The sequence below is a fragment of the Rattus norvegicus genome, chromosome 7, assembly GCF_036323735.1.
Source record: "Rattus norvegicus strain BN/NHsdMcwi chromosome 7, GRCr8, whole genome shotgun sequence".
In the NCBI taxonomy this organism is placed as follows: domain Eukaryota; kingdom Metazoa; phylum Chordata; class Mammalia; order Rodentia; family Muridae; genus Rattus; species Rattus norvegicus.
Window position 1 is genome coordinate 87,243,230 of NC_086025.1, and position 16,497 is coordinate 87,259,726.

Here is a 16,497-nt window from a genome sequence, read left to right on the forward strand (position 1 = left end):
CTTCCCAGACAGTCCTACCTACAAAAGCTATTTACTCTCTGGTCCAACCTGAGAAGTGGGTACGCATTCATTTTTCATGATGAACAGTCAATAAATGGTATGAATAAACATGTACTCTCTCTTCCATCGAAACCACAGTGGGGAGCATGGAGAAGGCCTTCAGCTACAGAGCCACAGCCCAAGTTTCCTGTAGACTCTCTCTGCACTTCCAGAGAACCACTGCTTCCAAGCACGGACTTTCACCCATGAGCTAAGCCAGAGTTCCCCATTTCTCCAGCCCCAATTCACTGTCCTCAACCCACGGACCCACAATGGTCCAGGTCTCATGGACCCCCGATCTTTTGTTCTCAGCTCCTCTGTGCACTCTAGAAAAGCCTAGATGTCCAGAGTTAGGGAATCCCCAACTTCACCCCCCTCTGATCTTAAGACTGTTTTCCCACTCCCTGAGCAGTGTCTTGGCACTTCCCTAAAGCCCAGCAACCAATGAGCAGTACATGGAGACATAGTCAAGCAATCCCAGTGCTTCATTTCTCCATCAGTGTTTCCCACACCCCAGCAGCTGAGGCAGAAGATGGACCCACAACTCCTCACTATCAGACATCCTGCTATACATAATTTTTTCTGTATATATGTAATATTTTAAATATAGTTACATAAATTATATATATGCTTATATAGAATTTAAAGTAGATTTTTAGGCATATAGGCCTTTTTTTTTGGTAGATTTTTACAAGATGAGAAATCTCTTCCGCTGCTGGTCTGTTGATGGTATTTTCATGAATGTGTTTCAGACATGACCAGATTCTTTTTCTGCGTAGGGGACATACTCAGATGGCTTTCCTAGTATTGCTTGTTGTGGTAGTAAAAATGCAAGGATTAACCTTTGAACATTACAGGTTTACCCACTTATTCTTGATTGTGGTCTCACTTTTAACAAACTGCTAGATGTTACTCACCAGTGTTTAGTTTGAGTTTTTGCTTCTATATTACTAAGAATCATTGGTATTCATTTCTTGTAATGTTTTTATCTGATTTAACTACTGACATAATATTGGCCTTGTGGAATAGGTGGGCCACGGTTCTCTACACTTTATTCTCTGAAAGAGAGTATGTGGTACTGGCATCACACCTTCATTTCTTCACTGACTGTTGGTAGGACTCACTGGTGAGGCTGTCTTGGCCATGTGCTTTTACTTACTTATTTTGAAACTTCCGAATTATTAATGCAATTGTGTAATAGCTAGGTACCTATTCAAATGATCTCTTTCTCTTTTCCCCCTGTGTGTGTGTTAGAGAGAGAGAGAGAGAGAGAGAGAGAGAGAGAGAGAGAGAGAGAGAGAGAAACATAAAGAGAGAAACAGAGAGAGACAGAGAGAGACAGTCAGAGACAGAGAGTTTTGTTTAAGGTCAGAAATTATCTTATGAATTCTTATCGGGGATTTATGAGATGGTATTATGTCCCACACTGTTTTATAATACTTCAAGGAAGAAGAGTAGCTGTTCCAAACTGTTTCCATAATTATTTGTAGCTCAAAGAGTTAATTCAAGTTGACCCAACAAATGATGACCTTTGCTCTGGGCCCAAGCACATTTGCAAAGTGCAGATTTTTTTTTTTATGTTTTATGTCCACAGATCCCTTGTAAGAGCTTAGTGTGGTTCTCAGAAGCAGCACTGAGCTCCAGTGTACCTTCTATTTACTTACTTATTGGGTTTTGGTGTTTGTTGGTTTTTGTTTGTTGGTTTTTGAAACAGGGTTTCTCTGTGGAGCCCTGGCTGTCCTGGAAATCACTCTATAGACCATCTTGGCCTCAAACTCAGAGATTCATTTGCTCTGAGCCCCATGTGCCTACCCTGCTGTAAAATCACAAGAAACCATGCCCAGCTCTACTACATCTTTTTTTTTTTTATTAACTTGAGTATTTCTTATATACATTTCGAGTGTTATTCCCTTTCCCGGTTTCCGGGCAAACATCACCCTCCCCACTCCCCTTCCTTATCGGTGTTCCCCTCCCAACCCTCCCCCCATTGCCGCCCTCCCCCAACAGTCTAGTTCACTGGGGGTTCATCTTAGCAAGACCCAGGGCTTCCCCTTCTACTGGTGCTCTTACTAGGATATTCATTGCTACCTATGAGGTCAGAGCCCAGGGTCAGTCCATGTATAGTCTTTAGGTAGTGGCTTAGTCCCTGGAAGCTCTGGTTGCTTGGCATTGTTGTACTTTTGGGGTCTCGAGCCCCTTCAAGCTCTTCCAGTTCTTTCTCTGATTCCTTCAACGGGGGACCTATTCTCAGTTCAGTGGTTTGCTGCTGGCATTCGCCTCTGTATTTGCTGTATTCTGGCTGTGTCTCTCAGGAGCGATCTACATCCAGCTCCTGTTGGTCTGCACTTCTTTGCTTCATCCATCTTGTCTAATTGAGTGGCTGTATATGTATGGGCCACATGTGGGGCAGGCTCTGAATGGGTGTTCCTTCAGTCTCTGTTTTAATCTTTGCCTCTCTCTTCCCTGCCAAGGGTATTCTTGTTCCCCTTTTAAAGAAGGAGTGAAGCATTCACATTTTGATCATCCGTCTTGAGTTTCATTTGTTCTAGGCATCTAGGGTAATTCAAGCATTTGGGCTAATAGCCACTTATCAATGAGTGCATACCATGTATGTCTTTCTGTGATTGGGTGAGCTCACTCAGGATGATATTTTCCAGTTCCAAACATTTGCCCAAGAATTTCATAAAGTCATTGTTTTTGATAGCTGAGTAATATTCCATTGTGTAGATGTACCACATTTTCTGTATCCATTCCTCTGTTGAAGGGCATCTGGGTTCTTTCCAGCTTCTGGCTATTATAAATAAGGCTGTGATGAACATAGTGGAGCACATGTCTTTTTTATATGTTGGGGCATCTTTTGGGTATATGCCCAAGAGAGGTATAGCTGGATCCTCAGGCAGTTCAGTGTCCAATTTTCTGAGGAACCTCCAGACTGATTTCCAGAATGGTTGTACCAGTCGGCAACCCCATCAACAATGGAGGAGTGTTCCTCTTTCTCCGCATCCTCGCCAGCATTTGCTGTCACCTGAGTTTTTGATCTTAGCCATTCTCACTGGTGTGAGGTGAAATCTCAGGGTTGTTTTGATTTGCATTTCCCTTATGACTAAAGATGTTGAACATTTCTTTAGGTGTTTCTCAGCCATTCGGCATTCCTCAGCTGTGAATTGTTTGTTTAGCTCTGAACCCCATTTTTTAATAGGGTTATTTGTCTCCCTGTGGTCTAACTTCTTGAGTTCTTTGTATATTTTGGATATAAGGCCTCTATCTGTTGTAGGATTGGTAAAGATCTTTTCCCAATCTGTTGGTTGCCGTTTTGTCCTAACCACAGTGTCCTTTGCCTTACAGAAGCTTTGCAGTTTTATAAGATCCCATTTGTCGATTCTTGATCTTAGAGCATAAGCCACTGGTGTTTTGTTCAGGAAATTTTTTCCAGTGCCCATGTGTTCCAGATGCTTCCCTAGTTTTTCTTCTATTAGTTTGAGTGTGTCTGGTTTGATGTGGAGGTCCTTGATCCACTTGGACTTAAGCTTTGTACAGGGTGATAAGCAAGGTTCGATCTGCATTCTTCTACATGTTGCCCTCCAGTTGAACCAGCACCATTTGCTGAAAATGCTATCTTTTTTCCATTGGATGGTTTTGGCTCCTTTGTCAAAAATCAAGTGACCATAGGTGTATGGGTTCATTTATGGGTCTTCAATTCTATTCCATTGGTCTATCTGTCTGTCTCTGTACCAATACCATGCAGTTTTTATCACTATTGCTCTGTAATACTGCTTGAGTTCAGGGATAGTGATTCCCCCTGAAGTCCTTTTATTGTTGAGGATAGTTTTAGCTATCCTGGGTTTTTTGTTATTCCAGATGAATTTGCAAATTTTTCTGTCTAACTCTTTGAAGAATTCGATTGGTATTTTGATGGGGATTGCATTGAATCTGTAGTTTGCTTTTGGTAAAATGGCCATTTTTACTATATTGATCCTGCCAATCCATGAGCATGGGAGATCTTTCCATCTTCTGAGGTCTTCTTCAATTTCTTTCTTCAGTGTCTTGAAGTTCTTATTGTACAAATCTTTTACTTGCTTGGTTTAAATCACACCGAGGTACTTTATATTATTTGGGTCTATTATGAAGGGTGTCGTTTCCCTAATTTCTTTCTCGGCTTGTTTCTCTTTTGTGTAGAGGAAGGCAACTGATTTATTTGAGTTAATTTTATACCCAGCCGCTTTGCTGAAGTTGTTTATCAGCTTTCGTAGTTCTCTGGTGGAACTTTTGGGATCACTTAAATATACTATCATATCATCTGCAAATAGTGATATTTTGACTTCTTCTTTTCCGATCTGTATCCCCTTGACCTCCTTTTGTTGTCTGATTGCTCTGGCTAGAACTTCGAGAACTATATTGAATAAGTAGGGAGAGAGTGGGCAGCCTTGTCTAGTCCCTGATTTTAGTGGGATTGCTTCAAGTTTCTCTCCATTTAGTTTAATGTTAGCAACTGGTTTGCTGTATATGGCTTTTACTATGTTTAGGTATGGGCCTTGAATTCCTATTCTTTCCAGGACTTTTATCATGAAGGGGTGTTGAATTTTGTCAAATGCTTTCTCAGCATCTAATGAAATGATCATGTGGTTTTGTTCTTTCAGTTTGTTTATATAATGGATCACGTTGATGTTTTTCTGTATATTAAACCATCCCTGCATGCCTGGGATGAAGCCTACTTGATCGTGGTGGATGATTGTTTTGATGTGCTCTTGGATTCGGTTTGCCAGAATTTTATTGAGTATTTTTGCGTTGATATTCATAAGGGAAATTAGTCTGAAGTTCTCTTTCTTTGTTGGGTCTTTGTGTGGTTTAGGTATAAGAGTAATTGTGGCTTCGTAGAAGGAATTCGGTAGGGCTCCATCTGTTTCAATTTTGTGGAATAGTTTGGATAATATTGGTATGAGGTCTTCTATGAAGGTCTGATAGAATTCTGCACTAAACCCGTCTGGACCTGGGCTCTTTTTGGTTGGGAAACCTTTAATGACTGCTTCTATTTCCTTAGGAGTTATGGGGTTGTTTAACTGGTTTATCTGTTCCTGATTTAACTTCGGTACCTGGTATCTGTCTACTAAATTGTCCATTTCCTGCAGATTTTCAAGTTTTGTTGAATATAGGCTTTTATAGTAAGATTTGATGATTTTTTTGAATTTCCTCTGAATCTGTAGTTATGTCTCCCTTTTCATTTCTGATTTTGTTAATTTGGACACACTCTCTGTGTCCTCTCGTTAGTCTGGCTAAGGGTTTATCTATCTTGTTGATTTTCTCAAAGAACCAACTTTTGGTTCTGTTGATTCTTTCTATGGTCCTTTTTGTTTCTACTTGGTTGATTTCAGCTCTGAGTTTGATTATTTCCTCCCTTCTACTCCTCCTGGGTGTACTTGCTTCTTTTTGTTCTAGAGCTTTTAGGTGTGCTATCAAGCTGCTGACATATGCTCTTTCCTGTTTCTTTCTGCAGGCACTCAGCGCTATGAGTTTTCCTCTTAGCACAGCTTTCATTGTGTCCCATAAGTTTGGGTATGTTGTACCTTCATTTTCATTAAATTCTAAAAAGTCTTTAATTTCTTTCTTTATTTCTTCCTTGACCAGGTTATCATTGAGTAGAGCATTGTTCAATTTCCACGTATATGTGGGCATTCTTCCCTTATTGTTATTGAAGACCAGTTTTAGGCCGTGGTGGTCTGATAGCACGCATGGGATTATTTCTATCTTTCTGTACCTGTTGAGGCCCGTTTTTTGACCAATTATATGCTCAGTTTTGGAGAAAGTACCATGAGGAGGTGAGAAGAAGGTATATCCTTTTGCTTTAGGATAGAATGTTCTGTTAAGTCCATTTGGCTCATGACTTCTCTTAGTCTGTCTACGTCTCTGTTTAATTTCTGTTTCCATGATCTGTTAATTTTACGTTTAAAAATATTTTAGAACTTCATACAGGAGCTCTATATCTACTGACATCACACTCTTCCCATGCTCCTTTTTTGCAAATTCAGGTCTTCTTTAATTGTTGTCATATATGTAGATGCAACATATCATATCCATTTACTATGGTTTATAGGTAAATATGTTGAGGGCTAAACATTCAAAACTGTACATCCTATGTGGGAGCTTGTTCTGCCAGGCTCAGAAGCCATTGACCACCTATAGATCTTCATCTTGGTATGAGACCATGTGAAGTTTCCCCATCCATCTTAACATGCCAACTGGTATTGCTAGTGCCAGGCATAGGAAACCTTCCTTGAGTTGTGGGACAGAGGAATACAAGAGTGTCCCAAAACATTGTAGGCTATTACAATAGTTCTTACTTATCTTCCCCAGTTTAAAGGTAGGACCCTGTTGCTGAATACACTATGGGCTTTAGACACAGGATTTAGATAATCCAAGCTGGAACTGATCTGAAAGTTTCCAACTTGTCATGGCATTTATAATAGCAAAAAATGCTATGCGGTCTACAAAGGAAATAGCAAATTCCATTGCCTACCCAGCTGTAAAGTCTATAAATCACAACCATGACTAGACCAGCAAGACATGTCCAGTGGTGCAATACTGGAGCTGTTTTCTTTTAGGTAATTAACAGTGGTCTAATTAAACTTGAGTTCATGCAATAGAAGGGAATTTTATTCATAATACTAAAAACATAGTCAACCTCCCATGGCTGCAGAGATCATAGGCACTAGAGTAGAACATAACTATAGTCATTATCCTAAATAAATATAAACTTCTGTGTTCTAAATACTTAAGCTTCATATATACATATCATTGTAATACCCACTTCTTTTTGCAATAGATGAAAATAATTACAGAGATACACAATTAGTCACAGTGCAGAAACTACGGGATGGTAGGCTCCAATTTCAACTGTAATATCTTTAACATGACTCCTATATCTAAGGTTTATAGAAAAAGATGTGAGAACTTTTTTGAGTCATAGGATGGGATAGATTGTTGCAGGATAGTGTCCTTGAGGTGTGACAGGGGACATGCATCCATGAAATTGCCCTTTTCTTTTCTACGTTTGACACTTTATATGTTTAAATGAGCTGGTTCGTTTCAGCCAAGTTATGAAGTTTGTATAATGCAGTTGGCCGTGATATTCTTATGTCCTTCCCTCTCCTTTCTAGCATCTGCTGTATCAATACTGCTAAAACTCCTTTCCTTTCCGACACTGGTGAGTCTGCATCTCCCCGCTCCCCCCCCCAGTTAACCTGGCTAGAAGTATAGAAATCTTATTGCTCTCAAAGCCAAACCTTCAGTTTTATTGCCACGCGCGGCTGTTTTTTTGTTTTCAATTTCATCTGTTCCCACCTTTTGTTATTTTATTCTGCTTGCCTTGGGCTTGCATTTTTCTTCTTCCTCTATTTTCCAACGTGGAGGCTTTAGTTATTAACTTTAGGTCCTTTTTTCCCCCTTGCATGACACACACTTTATGCTGGAAATTTTGCTAGAGGAACTGCTGTCTCTGCATGTGAAAACTCATGGTAATTGAAATTTTCATTTTAATTTAGTTCAAAACATTTCTCACTGCTCCTTTGGCCTGTGTGCCATTTTTGTAAGTTTATTAATCACGCTGCAGATTTTACAGTTCTAGTTTTTATTCTTCTTTTAGTTGAATATGTGATTAGAACATGTTTATGTGATTTATATTGATATGTTTTCAATTTGTGTATTTTGTGCCTAAATGTAATATATTTTATAAACATTACATTTCAAATGATCTAATTTAATTCTTTCATTAATTATATGTTTCAATGGAAAAATATACACTTTTGACTTATTTTCACTAATGAGAGGCTTGTGGAAAATGTCTCTTTCTAGCTATACAACTGATAGAGTGTCTTAATTATTGCTTTATTTCTGTAATGAGACACTATGACCAAGGCAACTCTGATAAAAGAAAGTATTTATTGGGGGGCTTGACTGCATTTTACAGGCTTAGTTCATTTTCATCATGATAGGAAGTATGATACCAAGCAAGCAGGCAGGTATGGTGTGGGATAAATGAGAGTCACATCCTGATCTGGAGGCAGCAGTGTGGGGAGAGCAGAGAAACACACACACACACACACACACACACACACACACACACACACACACACACACACATACCAGAGAGAGAGAGAGAGAGAGAGAGAGAGAGAGAGAGAGAGAGAGAGAGAGAAAGAGAGAGAAGAGAGAGAGAGGAGAGAGAGAGAGAGGGAGAAAGAGGGAGAGAGAGAGAGACATACACAGAGAGAGAGACAGAGAGAGAGACAGAGACACAGAGTGACAGAGACAGAGACACAGAGTGACAGAGACAGAGAGACACAGAGGCACAGAGTGACAGAGTGACAGAGACAGAGAGGACAGGGAGAGACTGGACCTTGTATGGGCTTTTGAAACTAGTAACTTACCTTCTAACAGTTCCACAGCTTCAAGCCCTTCTCAAATTCTTCCCAAACAGCTCCACTAGCTAGATACTGAGCATTACAACACATGAATCACTCTCATTCCACCACACAGAAAGCTTGAATCTAGAATATACAAACAACTTTTAAAAAGTAAACACATAGAAAAAAAATAAAACTCCTATCCCAATTTGGATATCTATAAATTCTGTTGCTTTTTAAATAGTTTTCTAGTTTTGTGTACCCATATGATATTTATTGTACACTACATTAATCAATTTCTAGGTTTATGTACTGTGCTGGCTAGTCTTATGTCAACATAACTAGAGACACTGAAGAGGAGGGAGCCTTTATTGAGAAAATGCCTCTGTAAGATGAGGCTACAGGCAGCCATAAAAGGCTTTATTAAAACTAGTGACTAATGTTGGAGGGCTCAGCTCATTGTGGGGAGGGTCACCACTGGGTAGGTGGTTCTGAGTTCTATAAGAAAGCAGGCTAATCAATGCATGGGAGCAAGCGCCCCTCTATGGTCTCTCCATCAGCTTGTAACTCCATGTTTTTTCAGCCCTGTTTGAATTCCTGTTCTTACTTCCTTCAGTGATGAACAGGGCTGTGGAAGTGTAAGCTCAATAAACCTTTTTCTCCCCAACTAGCTTTGGTCGTGGTGCTTCATCACACTAATAGTAACCCTAGCTGAGACATGAATCCAATGCCATAATTAACATGCTAGGGAGTTTCATCATTACAAATACTTTTTGTGTTGTAACATCTCCCTTCCCACCCCCTGTATCCATGATCAAGCAGAAGCTCAAATCTGTTCTTTATTTCTGATTTTTTACATTCCAAAACAGTGTAACGACCCTAGGGGATGTTTCAATTGGTAAAGGTGCTTATATAATCCATACCATAAGAAGGAGTTGCAGCAACAGGAGGCTTCATGGGCCCCACTAGGCCATCAGTCCATTTCAATCAATGAGCTGACAGTTCAGAGAGAAACTGTCTCAGAGGAATAAGTCAGAATAATAGAACAAGACATAGGCCTTTCTTCTGGCCTCTACTGTTGCAAGCATAGGGTAGACATGTGCAAACACACACACACACACACACACACACACACACACACCTCCATAGAGGTATAGTTTAACTCATACAAACATGTATACAAATAAATTTATAGAATGATGCAAAATAAAAAGGTATAATATAAAAATATTCTCCGTTATTTTGTATGGTTTACCTTGCTGTTATTCATTTTAGGGAAAAATTCCTACATGTATGCAAGGAATTACATTCTTATTTGGGTTAATTTGGCTTTTCCAGAGCTTTGCCCGTGTTTTGCGAGCTCTACCACTGGGCTACATTCCAAGCGTTTAAGTCAATTTGGGATAAATTTACATCTATGTTAGTTGAGTCCTTCAACCTATGGACACAGTATTCTTCTATATCCAAGACTCTAATTTCTTGAGTCAGAAAGTCAGTCACAATTTTTACCATATAGATTCTATACAACTTTTAAATTATATGACTAAATATGTAATTTTTGGTGGAGCATTTGTAAATGGTCTTGGGTTATCGGTTTCTACTTCTACACTTTTAATGTTTTTTTATACTGCAAATGAATGACTTCTTTATATGTCTTATACCTTAAATGTTTGTTGAACTGTTAAACTAAATAATTTTTTGAGGGTTTTAAAAAGTCATTTCCTGAACAGAACACCAATGGCTCAGGCTCTAAGATCAACTGTAGACAAATGGGATCTTATAAAATTTGAAAGCTTCTGTAAGGCAAAGGACACTGTCAGTAAGACAAAACGGCAACCTACAGACTGGGAAAGGAGCTTTACCAACCCTACATCCATCAGAGAGCTAATATCTAATATATAAAAAGAACTCAAGAAGTTAGACTCCAAAAAAACCCAAAAAATAAATAAATCAAAAGACCAAATAACTCTATTTAAAATGGGGTACAGAGCTAAAAAAAGAATTTTCAACTGAGGAATATCAAATGGCCAAGAAGCACCTAAAGAAATGTTCAACATCCTTAGTCTTCAGGGAAATACAAATAAAAACAACCATTATACCAGTCAGAATGGCTAAGATAAAAAAGTCAGATGACAGCAGATGCTGGCAAGGATGTGGAGAAATAAGAACACTCCTCCATTGTTGGTGGGATTGCAAACTGGTACAACCACTGTGGAAATCAGTCTGGGGGTTCCTCAGAAAATTGGAAATAATTCTAACTGAGAACCAAGTGATACCATTCCTGGGCAGATATCCAAAAGATGCTCCAACATTTAACAAGGTCAAATGTTCCACTATGTTCATCGCAGCCTTATTTATAATAGCCAGAAGCTGGAAACAAACCTGATGCCCCTCAACAGAGGAATGGATACAGAAAATGTGGTACATCTACACAATGGAGTATTATTCAGCTATTAAAAACAACGATTTCATGAAATTCGCAGGCAAATGGATGGAACTAGAAAATACTATCCATAGTGAGGTAACTCAGAACACACATGGTATGTATTCACTGAGAGGTGTATATTAGGCAAAAACTCAGAACACCCACGATACAATTCACAGACTATATGAAGCTCAAGAAAAAGGAAGATCAAAGTGTGGATACTTCAGTCCTGCTTAGAAAGGGGAAAAACTAATCATGGAAGGTAGAAGGAGGGAGGGACATGGGTGGGAGAGAGGAAGGGGAGGAAAAAGGGTGCAGGATCAGGTGTAGGAAGAGACAGGAGTAATACAGAGGCTAGGAAATTGAACAGACAAGTGTAGCACAGGGGGATGAGGAACTGGAGGTAGCCACTAGAAGGCCGCAGATGCCAAGGAAGCAAGAGATTCCTAGGACCCAAAAGGGATGACATTAGCTGAAATAGCCAACAAAGGGGAGAGAGAACCTATAGAGACCATATCCAGTGCTTAGGCAAGATCCCCGGTTGAGGCTTGAGGCCACCCACCCATCTCAAAAATATTAACCCAGAATTTCTCCTGTCTAAAAGGAAATGCAGTGCAGGGGAATATGCGGGGGCTGGGGGGGGGATAAGGGGAATGTATAGGGGGAATACCCTTGTGGGGGATGGGGAGGGGAGGGAATGGGGCCTTGTGGACATATGGAAATACAGGAATAAAGAGTAGAGCAGAGACAGACGGAAATGACATCCAGAGACTGCCCCACCTAGGGATCCATCCCATCTGCAGACACCAAACCCCTACACTATTGCTCTTGCCAAGAAGTGCTTGGTGACAGAAGCCTGCTATAGCTGTCCCCTGAGAGACTCTGCCAAGCCTGACCAATATGGATGTGGATGCTCACAGTCAACTGTAGGACTGACAGGGACCCCAAGTGAGAGAAGGAAAGGACTGAAGGAGCTGAAGGGGTGTGCAACCCCATAGATGAGCAACATTAACCAACCAGAGCTCCCAGGATCTAAACCAGAGTACATAAACATAGAAGGGCCCAGGGGTCCAGCTGCATAAGTAGCAGAGGATTGCCTTATTTGGTATCAATGGAGGGGATGCCCTTGGTCCTGTGGGGGCTTGATGCCCTAGCAAAGGGGAATGCTAGGGTGGTGAGCCAGGAGTCGTTGGGTGAGTGGGTGAGCAGGGAGGAGGGAAGCAAATGAGATGGGTGTCTTCGGAAGGGAAACCAGGAAGGGGAACAACATTTGAAATGTAAATAAATAAAAAACTCTTTAGATTTTTGATTCAGATCATAATATCATGTATATATAGAAATAATCTACCTCTTTTTTCTAGTCTATTTGACATTATTTCACTTCCTTTTCTTCTTTCCTATAAATTTTGGTATAATAACTAGATATTAAATAAGGCTACTTTTGAGATATTATGACATCCATACTATTCCCAATCTAAAATTTAGCCCCCCCCTCAACTAAAGTTCCATGACTCCCCAATGAACAGCAAACAAAGGAGATGGCATTTTTGCTCCTTGCTTTTTCTCTCCTTTATCAAGTATTGGGTAGAATATGTCTTTTCATTCTTTCCAAGAGCCACTCTTCTCATGGCTTTGACAAATTACCTGACAGAGTCTAAGAAAGGAAGAAGGGAAGGTTCTTGGTTTCTGAATATCCTAGCAAGAACCAATTCTGGAGAAGAGTCAACAGCATGGGAATTGGGAATTAGACAAGTAAGGGACCAGAGACAAGGCCTGTCTTTGCAGGATATTGGAGTACCCACAGGGACCTACTTCCACCCAGAATGCCCTATTGCCCAATAATGCCACATTTGGAATTCATAAACCAGTTAATTGGCTAGATTATGATCCTGTAGGTCCAATCGCTTCCAAAATTTGGCAGCATGGATTATGTAAGCCTGCAGAGATAGTTCAAGTTTAAATTATAATACCCTTACCTCTTCTCTAGATAACCATTCCTGGATTCCCATAGATTGCAGATAGCCACATGGAATGAGTTCTTTCGATAAATTTGTAAGCAGGCTAGCATCAATACTAACTATTAGATGCTTGGACAAATATTCTATGTTTTGACCTTTTAATTTCCAGATATTCAAAACTTTCGTGTTTCTTCTCTCTTATTTTGTTCCAAGAGACAAGGCTGGCCTTGAATTCAGAGACCTGCCCTGCCTCTGTCTCCGGAATGCTGGGAGTAAAGGCCTCTGTCATCACACCCAGTTTATAAAAAGGATTTTATTTGTTTTTTTATGAATTCACAGGCATGCTGGGTGTAGTGAAGCATCTCTTTAATCTCAGCACTCTGGTGGATAAAACAAGTAGATCTCTATGAGTTTGAGGCCAGCCAGGTCTACATAGCAAACTCCAGGCAGCAAAGGGTATTTAGTAAAAATATCTCCTTAAAAAAAGATGAAATAAATAAAAAACAATTAAAAACAGAACTCAGAGACTCTATAAGTAGCAGCGTGAGTCAAGGCCTACTTTCTGCTACTCTAAGCAAGTCGCTAAGCAGGGAGTGAGCTGGGAGAGCCCTCTATCATCAATCCTATCCTCTTGATTTCATTTGTATCATTAAGAGTTGAATTGACCAATTTTAAATAAACATAGCAGGGTCTTAATACTGTGTGCCTAGGAGCTTAGGAAACTTTTGAGTACTGGAAACATGAAAAATTCCCATTGAGGATTCCATGTCATTACAGTTTGTCCTGTAAGCTGAAAGTTCACTATACTAAGTAGCTGTTGAGTGTGCTCGTGGAGAAAGGATTTCTCTAAGCAGTGGAGGCTTGAAGCAAGATCCACAGGATGGCAAAAAGGGCAAATGAATATTCTAGAAGTGAATGGATGAGGCCAAGAGAATGATTGTTTTAAAGACCGCAAACAAAGCCAGCATGATTATATTTCAGAAAGTGAGGATGTGCCACGAACTGTGGACGGTGGGAGTTTTTACCCAGCATGCCTTTAAAATAGTAAACAGTTTGTCATGTTATCAGTGCTGGCAGAAGACACATCACTCTGTGGTCAGAGACAGGGGATGCTATTTTTCACAGCAAAGAAAGCAACAGAAACTGCAATCTATTCGTTCTCTCAACCCTGAATCCTGAATCATAGGCACTGTGGAGGGCAACAGGTAAAGCTCCATGCAGTGAGGTTTGGTCACGTCTTCTAACTTGTGTTTGGGAATGCTGAGATAGTATGGCCTCCTGCTTTTTGGTTGAGATAGGCATGGCCTTTATTATACTGGGCAATCAGAAAATCGATCTTCCCATCCAGAGGGAGCCACTATTTCTAACTTCTAGGATAACTCCCTATATTCTTCAAAGGTTGGGCTGCGACAGAAGGGCAGCTGTTGACGCTTCTAAGAGTAACAGAAGTGGAAGAGATCTGGTGGAGAATGATGCCTGGGAGCTGCAACATGCAGCTGGAGTGTTAAACAGGTTCCAGACTGGGCTTGTCCTTTTGATCACAGAGGGAGACTCCTTTCCTATCTTACACACAATAGACAAGTACTTAAGGAGGCTTTAAGCTAGGTGGCATATGTAACATTGGGTGTCTGATCAATCCAACTCCATGGTACCCTGTTCCGGTGTCATTGCAAACAAGGTCTCCTCCTTCTAGGATGCCAGTTTTCCCTGTTTCTCCTATATATGTCTACTGTTTATCCTTTGAGACTTGGGTCCTGCTCTACCTCTGTGTCTTTAAAAAGGAAAAAAGAATTTCAGGTCTTTGTTCTTTTTTTCCCTTCTGCTTCAGATTATGCGCACCGGATTTCAGAAGACTTGCCATGTGTACCATTTGTTCATCTGTCCTGAATGAAGCCGAGTGTCCCATTTACTAACAAAGAGATGTGTCTATAACTTGTCACAGGAGAGAATCAAGTTTTAGCTTCCAGTTTCTCTGGGACTGTACGAGCAAAGAAAGCTCTTACTTAATGGAAACACAAAGTGCTATTTATTTATGTGTTTTTGTTTTTTGAGATAGAGGCTTACTATGTAGCCTAGACTTACCTGAGTCTCACAATTCTCTTGCATCTGCCAGCATCTCAGTTCTAGGTTTATAGACGTGTGCATGGATGCTTAATGTAAGGACCTTTTCAAGAAGCCTTTTGAAATCACTTTTCCATTGACAAGAAAGTTTACTTTTTCAGGTGTCATTCTTCAGGGTGTTAAGTTATAGGTCATTTTTTAAAAATTTACCATTTTATAGATCAAAGTTAACTAACAGAAATCTGCTTCCATTTTCTTACCCAAGCATCACCAGTAACAGAACATTTTGTACTCATGCTATCCAAAACATTATACTTGACTCTATTTCTTCATTTCCTTCTGCATCTGCACTCTTCAAATAGATGATCCACCATGTGGCCGGCTAAATATGTGTGTGGACTTTATGTCGGCCTGTGGGTAATGTCTGAATCTAAAACTCTACTCTCATTTCTATAAAGACCTTAAGTAGGACAGCAGAAATCGGAGTGCTTTGAAACCCATAAATACTCATTCTCGTTGGAGCCTTTTGGGTGTATTTCTTCATTGAGGCAACCCATTTTAAGTCCAGGTGACTCTATTCATCTTTAAGCCAATTCAAAGCAATTTAGCAAATAAAATTTTATGAGACTTTGTCACAAGCTTCACCAAAGGCCAATTATGAAACATCTACTTCATTTCCCTCAGCCATTGATTTTCTAATTTGTTGGCAGAAATCTATGACTTCAGCCCAATGCGATATTTTCTTTGTAAGCCCATCTCATCTTTGGCTCTGGATTCCCTTGCATTCTAACTGTTTAACGATTTCTCATCTTATTGTATTGTCTCATTATAGTTTTGTTCAAAGTTGCTGAATTATAATGGCTAGGGCAGTCATTCTCACCTGTGAGGTGAATAATATCACATCTGTTTTTCCCCTAATCTTGGGTTGTGTCTTGGGTGCTTTGTTTAAAGACAATTATAAGCAATTCAGTAGACAGATGCTAATTTTCTTCCTAGGGAGGTACGATGCATATCATCCCATTGAAATGTTTATGCTCACATTTATTCTAAATACTCTCCACCTGCATTTTGCCAATACTTATTTAGCAATGTCTCCATTATTCTTATTGTGCTAGTTTATTTTTCTAATTTGACTTGGTAAACAGGAGTTGAAAAATGGTTACAATCATTTAGGTAAGTTTAGAGTCATAATAATTTAGTACTCTATCTTTTTATTAGCAGACCTGTCTTCTGTAGGGTTTATATTTCTCCCCTGGTATAGTTGTTCGGTGATTTTTTTCTGCTTCTTTCATTTCCTTTACTTTGCCTCTTAGCATTAATTTTATTCTGGAATTTCACTCAGAAGATCAATTCTGGCCGTACTCTTGCATAGAGCAGGTAGTTTCCCTCTTTCATTTGCTGTCCCTCTCTGAGGGGCCATAAAGCAAATTATAGACATTAATTTTTATGACCTGGAGACCAAAGTTAAAGAAACTGTCAACAAGAATTACACAAATGACTATAATCATTTGCCTTGATAAGAACTTGAGCTTTTAAATGCTGGCACTTTTAAACCTTGCCTAGAAGTTTGAAAAATCTTCTCTTGGTACTGATTGGACATTGTGGGAAATTGCTATGG